This window comes from Peromyscus eremicus, chromosome 8a (assembly GCF_949786415.1).
Source record: "Peromyscus eremicus chromosome 8a, PerEre_H2_v1, whole genome shotgun sequence".
NCBI lineage: Eukaryota > Metazoa > Chordata > Mammalia > Rodentia > Cricetidae > Peromyscus > Peromyscus eremicus.
Genome location: NC_081423.1, coordinates 10,461,134 through 10,470,140, shown reverse-complemented (window position 1 = coordinate 10,470,140; position 9,007 = coordinate 10,461,134). Strand labels below are relative to the sequence as shown.

Here is a 9,007-nt window from a genome sequence, read left to right as displayed (position 1 = left end):
ATTTATTTATTTATTTATTTATTTTTCTATTATCAGCTTGATACAGTACAAATTCTTATCCTAATAGTGAAATGTTTCACTGAGGCTTGCCCAGTGATTGAGTAAAACCAAAATTTATTAAAGGCAAAGTCTTCCTAGGGTCCCCCCTGCTATATAGCCTCCCTGGTTCTGTGGGTTGCAGTCTGATTGTTCTTTGCTTTATATCTAGTATCCACTTATGAGTGAGTACATACCATGTTTGTCCTTCTGGGTTTGGGTTACCTCACTCAGGATGATATTTTCTAGTTCCACCCATTTGCCTGCAAATTTCATGCTGTCATTGTTTTTCTCTGCTGTGTACACATTTGCTTAATCCATTCCTTAGTTGACGGGCATCTAGGTTGTTTACAGGTTCTGGCTATTACGAATAGTGCTGCTATGAACATAGTTGAGCATGTATCTTTGTGGTATGATTGAGCATTCCTTGGGTATATGCCCAAGAGTGGTATGGCTGGATCTTGAGGTAGATCGATTCCCAGTTTTCTGAGAAACTACCATACTGATTTCCACAGTGGCTGTATAAGTTTGCACTCCCACCAACAGTGGAGGAGTGTTCCCTTTGCTCCATATCCTCTCCAACATTGACTGTCATTAGTGTTTTTGATCTTAGCCATTCTGACAGGTGTAAGGTGGTATCTCAGAGTCGTTTTGATTTGCATTTCTCTGATGACTAAGGATGTTGAGCATTTCTTTAAATGTCTTTCAGCCATTTGAGATTCTTCATTTGAGAATTCTCTGTTTAGCTCTTTAGCTCATTTTTAAAATTGGATTGTTCAGTATTTTGATGTCTAGTTTCTTGAGTTCTTTACATACTTGGGAGCTCAGTCCTCTGCCAGATGTGGGGTTGGTGAAGGTCTTTTCCCATTCTGTAGGTTGTCTTTTTGTCTTATTGCCCTACAAAACCTTCTCAGTTTCAAGAGGTCCCATTTATTAATTGTTGTGCTCAGTGTCTGTGCTACTGGTGTTATATTTAGGAAGTGATCTCTTGTGCCAATGCATTCAAGAGTACTTCCTACTTTCTCTTCTATCAAGTTCAGTGTAACTGGATTTATGTTGAGGTCTTTGATCCACTTGGACTTGAGTTTTGTGCATGGTGACAGATATGGATCTATTTGTAATCTTTTACATATTGACATCCAGTTATGCCAGCACCATTTGTTGAAGATACTTTCTTTTTTCCATTGTATAGTTTTGGCTTCTTTGTCAAAAATCAGGTGTTCATATATGTGTGGATTAATATCAGGGTCTTCAATTCAATTCCATTGGTCCGTATGTCGGTTTTTATACCAGTACCAAGCTGTTTTTATTACTATAGCTCTATAGTAGAGCTTGAGGTCAGGGATGGTGATGCCTCCAGAGGTTGCTTTATTATACAGGATTCTTTTAGCTATCCTGGGTCTTTTGTTTTTCCATATGAAGTTGAGTATTGTTCTTTCCAAGTCGTGAAGAATTGTGTTGGGATTTTGATGAGGATTGCATTGAATCTATAGATTGCTTTTGGTAAGATTGCCATTTTTACTATGTTAATCCTACCTATCCATGAGCATGGGAGATCCTAACATTTTCTGATATCTTCTTCAATTCCTTTCTTTAGAGATTTAAAGTTCTTATCAAACAGGTCCTTCACTTGTTTAGTTAGTGTTATCCCAAGGTATTTTATATTATTTGTGGCTATTGTAAAGGGTGATGTTTCTCTGATTTCTTTCTCATCCCTTTTATCATTTGTGTATAGGAGGGCTACTGATTTTTTTTGAGTTGATCTTGGATCCTGCCACTTTAATGAAGGAGTTTATCAGTTGTAGGAGTTCCCTGGTAGAATTTTTGGGGTCACTTATGTATAATATCATATCATCTGCAAATAGTGAAAGTTTAACTTCTTCCTTTCCAATTTGTATCCTCTTGATCTCCTTTTGTTGTCTTATTGCTCTAGCTAGGACTTCAAGTACTATATTGAATAAATATGGAGAGAGTGGACAGCCTCTCCTTTAATTTTGATTTAACAGGAGTATCTTTTAATGTCATGCAGTGAGCTTTCTATTTATGCCTCTTTTGGGTCTTGAAAGTATATAAAATATACAAATATATAGGAATAGCTACCCAGAAATGGAATTGTTAGTTAGGCTTGATGACACAAACATGTGGACCTAATTCAGGGTAGTGTGAGGTAGGAGGATCTTGAGCTCCTAGGCTGCATAAGTAAGATCTTTAAAATAATTTTTAAAAAATATTACGTGCATTTGTGTGTGGGTATGTGCATGTGCTGGTGGAGGCCAGAAGAGGGCGTCAGATCCCCTGGGTTTGGCGTTAACAGGCAGTTGCTAGACGGCCTAAGTGGGTGCTGGGAATAGAATTGGCTCCTCAGCAAGAGCTTTATTTGCTTTGATCCATCTCTCTAGTCTCCACAAACAAGGTCTACAAAGGAGACAGATACAGGACGGTTAGTAGAGGTGAACAAAGACCGAGAGTCAAGATTAACGTTTGCAATGGAACTGCCCAGAGCTGGCGTGTTAAGTGCCAAGTTGTCAAGGGGTACATGTCCAGATCACAGCTTGGCTCCAACATCCCTGAGCAGATAGAAGAGGTTTAAGCAAGAAAACTACGCCACTGTAAAACGTTCTTTCTTCCTCTCTGTTTTTTGGGGGTTCTGTTTGGTTGTTTTTTGTTTGTTTGTTTGTTTTGCGGTGTTAGAATCCAATAATCCTTTCCCAAGAAGTTACATCCCCAATCTGTGTGTCTGTGTGTGTGTGTGTGTGTGTGTGTGTGTGTGTGTTTTACAAACTCTCACACTGTATCTCAGATTACCCTTAAACTCAGGGCAATCCTCCTGCCTGAGAACCCCCTCCCCCACGCCGAGTGCTGGGCTTCCAGGCTGGAGCCACCATTCTCAACCAACAAACAGTTGGCTTTTGTTGACACACTTCCTCTCCTGAACACTACCATCGCCGAACCGGCGTGGAAGGCAGTATCAGCGCAGCCACGCGCCCCCTCGCAAGCCACTGACCGCTTGGGGGCGTGGCCTGCCAGTCCCCGCCCCTCGCTGCGTGCGCACGTCGCGTCGTCCTCGCGCTGGCCCGCTCAGCTACCGCGGCGCAGAGGGAATCACTGACGCGGCGCCTGACGGACCTGCGGTGCGGCTGAGGGTGAGTGGCCCGCGCCGGTCCCGGGGAACCGGCCTTCCCCGCCCGGGTCCTCGCTCGGCGGAAGCCCTCCTCCAGAGCTCTGCTCGGCTGGCCCGCCGCCGCGACTCGGCCGCCAGGCTGAGGGGACATCCGGCCGGAGGGCGGCCGGAAGCGGGCTGAGGCCGGGGAGCGGGGGACCGGGGAGACCGGGGGTCGCGGAGCGGGCACCGAGCGGGCCTCGAGCGTCCGCTGAGCCCGAAACCGCAGACGCCGCGCTCTGGACGACCTTTGAACTCCAGACCCAAGCGTCCCCCGGTGTCCCTGTGTGGCACAGCCCCTCCCTGCGTCCCCATTGCTCTTGACGAGGTGACTCCGGGGTCGAAGTTGGTGCAGCTCAGCTCTGGAGCCCACCTGAGGTCCGGAGGAGTCCCGGGCGTCATGACGGCCTTCCTGGTCCGCCCTCCAGTGACTCCCCTCGGTGGGAAGTCACCTTAGACTCACTGTGGGGACTTCATGAGTGACCTCTGGTGCAGAGTGCGAGACTGGGAGGACTCAGCCTAGATGCAGCCAGTTGGTCTGGACCGCGAGGTCACCTGTCACCTCCAGAGCACAGGGCTCTAGGTGACTTAATTACCCTGTAAACCGCCAGGACCGCCTTACACAGTGTTTGCACAAGGGCTGTCTGTGTCATGCCGTTTAAATTGGTTCTGAAGGACCGGTTGTTGTGGCCTGTGGCTCTTCATCCTTTGCTGTGTTCTCTTGCTTGGCGCCACAAACTCGGCAGAGGGAGTGTGACCGAGAGACTGCTTGCTCTGGAACCCTTTCTCAACCCTTCTGTTTTCCCACCTTTAAAATGAGATCATTTGGGGACTCGGGAGGTAAATCGATTAGCATCCCACAGGCAAGGTGATGATCTTAAATCTACTGGCCTGCCTGGACGTCCTGCGCTCTTTCAGAAATGGATTGGAGATTAGAAACAGTGATGTTGTTCAAGTGGTCAAACTGGCCTCAAGCAGTCCCATCATGTAGAAGGAAATAACCCTGTTACTGGTTTTGTGCTTTTCTATTTTTGGTGTGGTGCTGTTTATAATAATTATTATAAACGTTATCATATAAGGTATAATAATTATTATTAATAAAAATATTTATGAGCACATATTTTACCACTGAACCCTCAGCCCTAGCCAGTGTTTTGTATTTTGAGAAATGGCTTCTTGCTATGTCTGTGCTGGCTGATCTGAGATCCTTCTGCCTCTGTCTCCTAAGTGCCCTGGCCTAAACCATCTTTTTTTTCCCTTTGTGACAGGGTCTCTCAAAATTATTTCGCCCTGACTGTCCTCGAACTGGTTGTGTAGACAGGCTTCAGCTCAGAGATCCTACTGCCTCTGACTCCCCAATGCTGTGATTAAAGGCGTGTACCATCATGCCAGAGCTAACTGTGTGTTTTGATTACAGCATTTGTTAATGCTTTTAATTTCTTATAGGAGTGAAAAGTGTTTATTCAGAACATTTTCCAGAAACATTACAAGACGTAATCTTTGTTTGCTAGGAGTTCCCAGTTGAGCAGGACATTTATCAGTTCACTTGATACAATTGGTAAACACTGTCTAATACAATGCCTCAGCCAGAACACTGATTAGGGTCTAAGAATCTGTGAGCCTGGAAAGTTGCATGCATGCTCATTGGATGACCTGATACTGCTGGGGACATGTAGAGGAAGTCCTGTGATTCCTCCGTAGTCAGACTTGAGTTCCTTTTTTCCTTTGCTCAGGGAGGCCAGTTGAGATGCTGTTGAGTGACCAGAGTCAGGAAGATGAGTACTCTAGAAATGACAAGGCCATCGAGCTACAGAAGGTCAAACGTTAACTTCCTTTAACTTATACAAATCTGTTGAAACTTGCAGACTCAGATAGTTGGGCCTACCTTGATTTGTAAAAATTTGCTTTAACAGCTGACTCTTTCTCTACAGGACAGCTGAGCTTTGCATCAGGATTGCACCAAAAACTGGAATATCACCCTTCCAGAAGGCAGGTCTTTTAGAAACTGGAATTGTATAATTCAGAGTAAAATTTGTAATTCAGCTTGTCACTTATTAGGAAAATAATATAAAACCCCCAAATGTTTGTCTTTATATCTTACTGTCCATAGTTAAGTAAAAAGTTACTTAAGCTGGGCGGTGGTGGCGCATGCCTTTAATCCTAGCACTCGGGAGGCAGAGCCAGGCAGATCAAGGCCAGCCTGGTCTACAAAGTGAGTTCCAGGACAGGCTCCAAAGTTACACAGAGAAACCCTATCTTGAAAAAGAAAAAAAAAAAAAAATTACTTAAATGTGTTCCTTTTGGGGGGAATTGGGGAGCAACCAGTGGGAATTTTGAGGCTGGTACAAGATATGCTGCTGTAATCCCAGCATTTGGAAGAGTTCAAGGTCATCATTGGCTACCTAGTGGGTTTGAGACTAGCCTGAGCTACTACTTCAGGGCTTATCTAAAAGGAAATAGAAAAACATGGCAAAATAGGATAAAGGTTTTAAAGTTTTTGTTATAATCTGAATAATTTCTCATTTTTATAGGTGGAGATCATGTTATCAGTTCTTATTTTTAAATTATTTTTTATTTTATGTGCGTTGATGTTTTGCCTGCATGTATGTCTGGGTGAGGGTTTCAATCCCCTGGAACTGGAGTTACAGATAGATGTGAGCTGCCATGTGGGTTCTGGGAATTGAGCCCATGTCCTCTGGAAGAGCAGTCAGTGCCTCTCTCTGAGCCTCTCTCCAGCCCCCTTATTATCAATTCTTGAAAATAGAGATTTTCTTACTTGTTAAAAAACTACACATGTGCATGAGGGTTTATGTGCTTTTTGGCTTGTGGGAGTTGATTCTCCTCCTGTGAGTTCTAGCAGTCAAGCTTAGGTGGTTAAGCTTGCACTTTTACCAGATGAGCCATCTTGCTACCTGAGAAAGAGGTGGTATTTTTTGTTTTTGTTTTTTGTTTTGTTTTTAAAGATTTATCTATTTATTTTATGTATATGAGTGGTCTATCTACATGTATGCATTTATGCCAGAAGAGGGCATCAGATCCCACTATAGATGGTTGTGAGCCACCATGTAGGTGCTGGGAATTGAACTCAAGACCTCTGGAAGAGCAGCCAGTGCTCTTAACTGCTGAGCCATCTCTCCAGCCCCTGAAAGAGATTTTTTTAATTGGTTGTTTTGTTTGTTTAAGTTTTAAAAATTGAGAGGAAGGAGGGAGGAGAAGGAGAGTTGTGGAGGTCAGAGGACACCATGTGGGAATTGGTTCTCTCTTTACACCATGGTGGGTCCCAGGGATCAAACTGAGATTGTCAGACTTGGTGGCACATACCTTTACCCACTGCACTCTCACTGGCCCTGTTTTGCTTTCTTTTGAGACAAGGGTCTCTGTAGCCCAGGCTGGACTTGAGCTGGAGATCCTCCTGCTTCAGCCCTTGGAGTGCTGGGATTCCAGGTGTTTGCCATAATACCCAGTTAAATCATGTACTACCTTTTTACTCTTAAAAAAAAGTTAGATTATTTTTACTTTATAAATATTTTGCTTGAATGCAAGTATGTGCACCACATATGTGCCTAGCATTTTCAAGTCCCTTGGATCTAGAATTATGGATGGCTGTAAGCCACCGTGTGGATGTTGGGAACTAAACCTGGGTCGTCTTCAAGAGCAGCACGTGCTTTTAACCACTGAGCCATCTCTCCAGTTCCTATTCTTTTATTTACTTTTTATTTTTTAAGATGGTCTCACGTGGCTAGCCTGGAACTCCGTATAGTAGTGCCTCAAATTTGTAGGGATCTTCTTTCCTTTGCCTCCTAAGTATTGGGATAAATGTTTTCTTTCTTTTTTGAGACAGGGTCTCCCTCACTATGTATGCATTCCTGATTAGCCTGAACTCACAGAGATCTATCCCTTCTGCCTCTCCAGTGCTTGGTTAATGTGTGTACTACCACACCTAGCCTAAGCTTTAATTTTTATTAAAAAAAAAAAGGAGGCTTTAATACTTGATGAGTCTTTTTTTTTTCCTTTTAAAGATTTACTTACGTATTATGTACACAGTGTTCTGTCTGCATGCCAGAAGAGGGCACCGTATCTCATTACAGATGGTTGAGAGCCACCATGTGGTTGCTGGGAATTGAACTCAGGACCTCTGGAAGAGCAGCCATTGCTCTCAACCTCTGAGCCATCTCCCCAGTCCTACTTGATGAGTCTTACAGTCTGTGGAGCTTTAAATGCTGTGATTGATCTAAGATGGTAGTTACTAAAATCATCTGTTTTGGTAAATCTGAGATTGGGACTGGGAATTAGTGGTTTTTAGAATGTGATTCTTTTTTTTTTTTTTTTTTTTTTAATTTTTAACCACCCCCCCCACCCCACCCCCACCCCGCCCCGCAGCTGAGGATCCAACCCAGGGCAAGTGCTCTACCACTGAGCTAAATCCCCAACCCTTAGAATGTAATTCTTGATTAGTCCTCTGGAATAAACCACAGGCTGAGTAGAGAAGGGAATGAACTGGAAGATTTATAGAGGTAAGTTAATGGGCTACATGAGCAAAGTAACAGCAGAAGAGGAACAAAAGGATGGTTGTTGGGTATTAATTGTTGTCAGTTTGTGTGCAAGAAGCCAACCAAGCAGATGTTACCTTCTTTCTGCCTAGGGGGAAAATTAATTTTTTGTCACATGAATGGATTTGTTTCCCTCCCAAGAGTATCATAAGCCTAATTATTGACATAGTTCTTAGTAACTTGAAAAGGGCATTAGGGAAGAACAGCACAACGAGGCTGCTGCCTTGCCCCTAGCTTGTCTGAATACTCTCAGCTTCTGCTTTTCTTCTTGAGATTTATTTAGTTTAGGACACTGGTTGTACCGTAGTTCATATTCACTCCCACATTTACCTGAGATCGCAAAGTACTTTTTTCTATTTTTGTTTTTTAAGACAGATAGGTACTATGTAGGTTCAGACTCACTTTGAATTCATGTTGACACTCTTTCTGAGCATTTTGCACGTGGGGGTTACAGGCATGTGTCCAATGCTTGACTTTTTTTTTTTTTCCTGGAACTCACTTGGTAGCCCAGGCTGGCCTTGAACTCACAGAGATCCGCCTGGCTCTGCCTCCCGAGTGCTGGGATTAAAGGTGTGCGCCACCACTGCCCGTTGACTTATTAATACTTTTTATCTACCATATGATTTTAGTTAATTTAGTTGACTGGCTTGTCTCTTAAGTAGCTATTATGATCATATATATATATTTTTTTTGCTAGTCATGGAGATCCATAAATCTAAACATACAGATGAACTGAAGGAATGGTGGGCAGTATACTTGAAATCGGAACTGTTCTGGCAAATCTAGAATTTGGTTTTGATACTGTTGTCTGTGGTTGCTAGCATGTGTAGAGTGTTACACCCTGTTGTGTTATCTTTTTACTTTTCCTGTCACCCTGATTTGAAAGCTATTTGAAATCCAGAACAAGATCTTAGTCCTCTTTTCTAGTTACAGAGCCCAGAGCATGATATTTGTTGACAGTATATAATGTCGTCACTTGCCCAAATAGCATGATTCCCTTTATAAATCCTTCATCTGCTGGTTTCTCTAGCAAAACTGCTGTGTCCTGCTGAGCCATTGCTATAGCCCCTCTTAATTTTTTTTTTAAAATTTTTAAAATTAATTTTTTTATGTAGAATCTTGTTGTAGCTCTGGCTGGTATTGTATATAGTCCAGGGTGGTCTCAAACTTGCAGCGGTCCTACTTTAGCCTTTCAAATGCTGGCATCACAGGTGTGTTCCCTTCCCCATTCGCACCTTATTATCATTATTTTATTTTGACA

General features: G+C 43.1%; 1 protein-coding gene across 2 annotated transcripts in view; it reads left to right on the top strand.

Annotated features, from left to right (window-relative positions):
• The first annotated feature begins 3,052 nt into the window (after positions 1 to 3,052).
• Hmox2 (heme oxygenase 2) overlaps positions 3,053 to 9,007 on the top strand; it is a 29,193-nt gene continuing 23,238 nt past the window's right edge. Inside the window, exon 1 of one of the 2 annotated variants that reach the window (XM_059270085.1) lies at positions 3,053 to 3,179. The gene's annotated coding sequence lies outside the window, so the exon portion shown is untranslated. Of the gene's footprint in view, positions 3,180 to 5,127; positions 5,186 to 9,007 lie in introns of those variants that run through there. The other variant, XM_059270086.1, reaches the window with a different exon arrangement.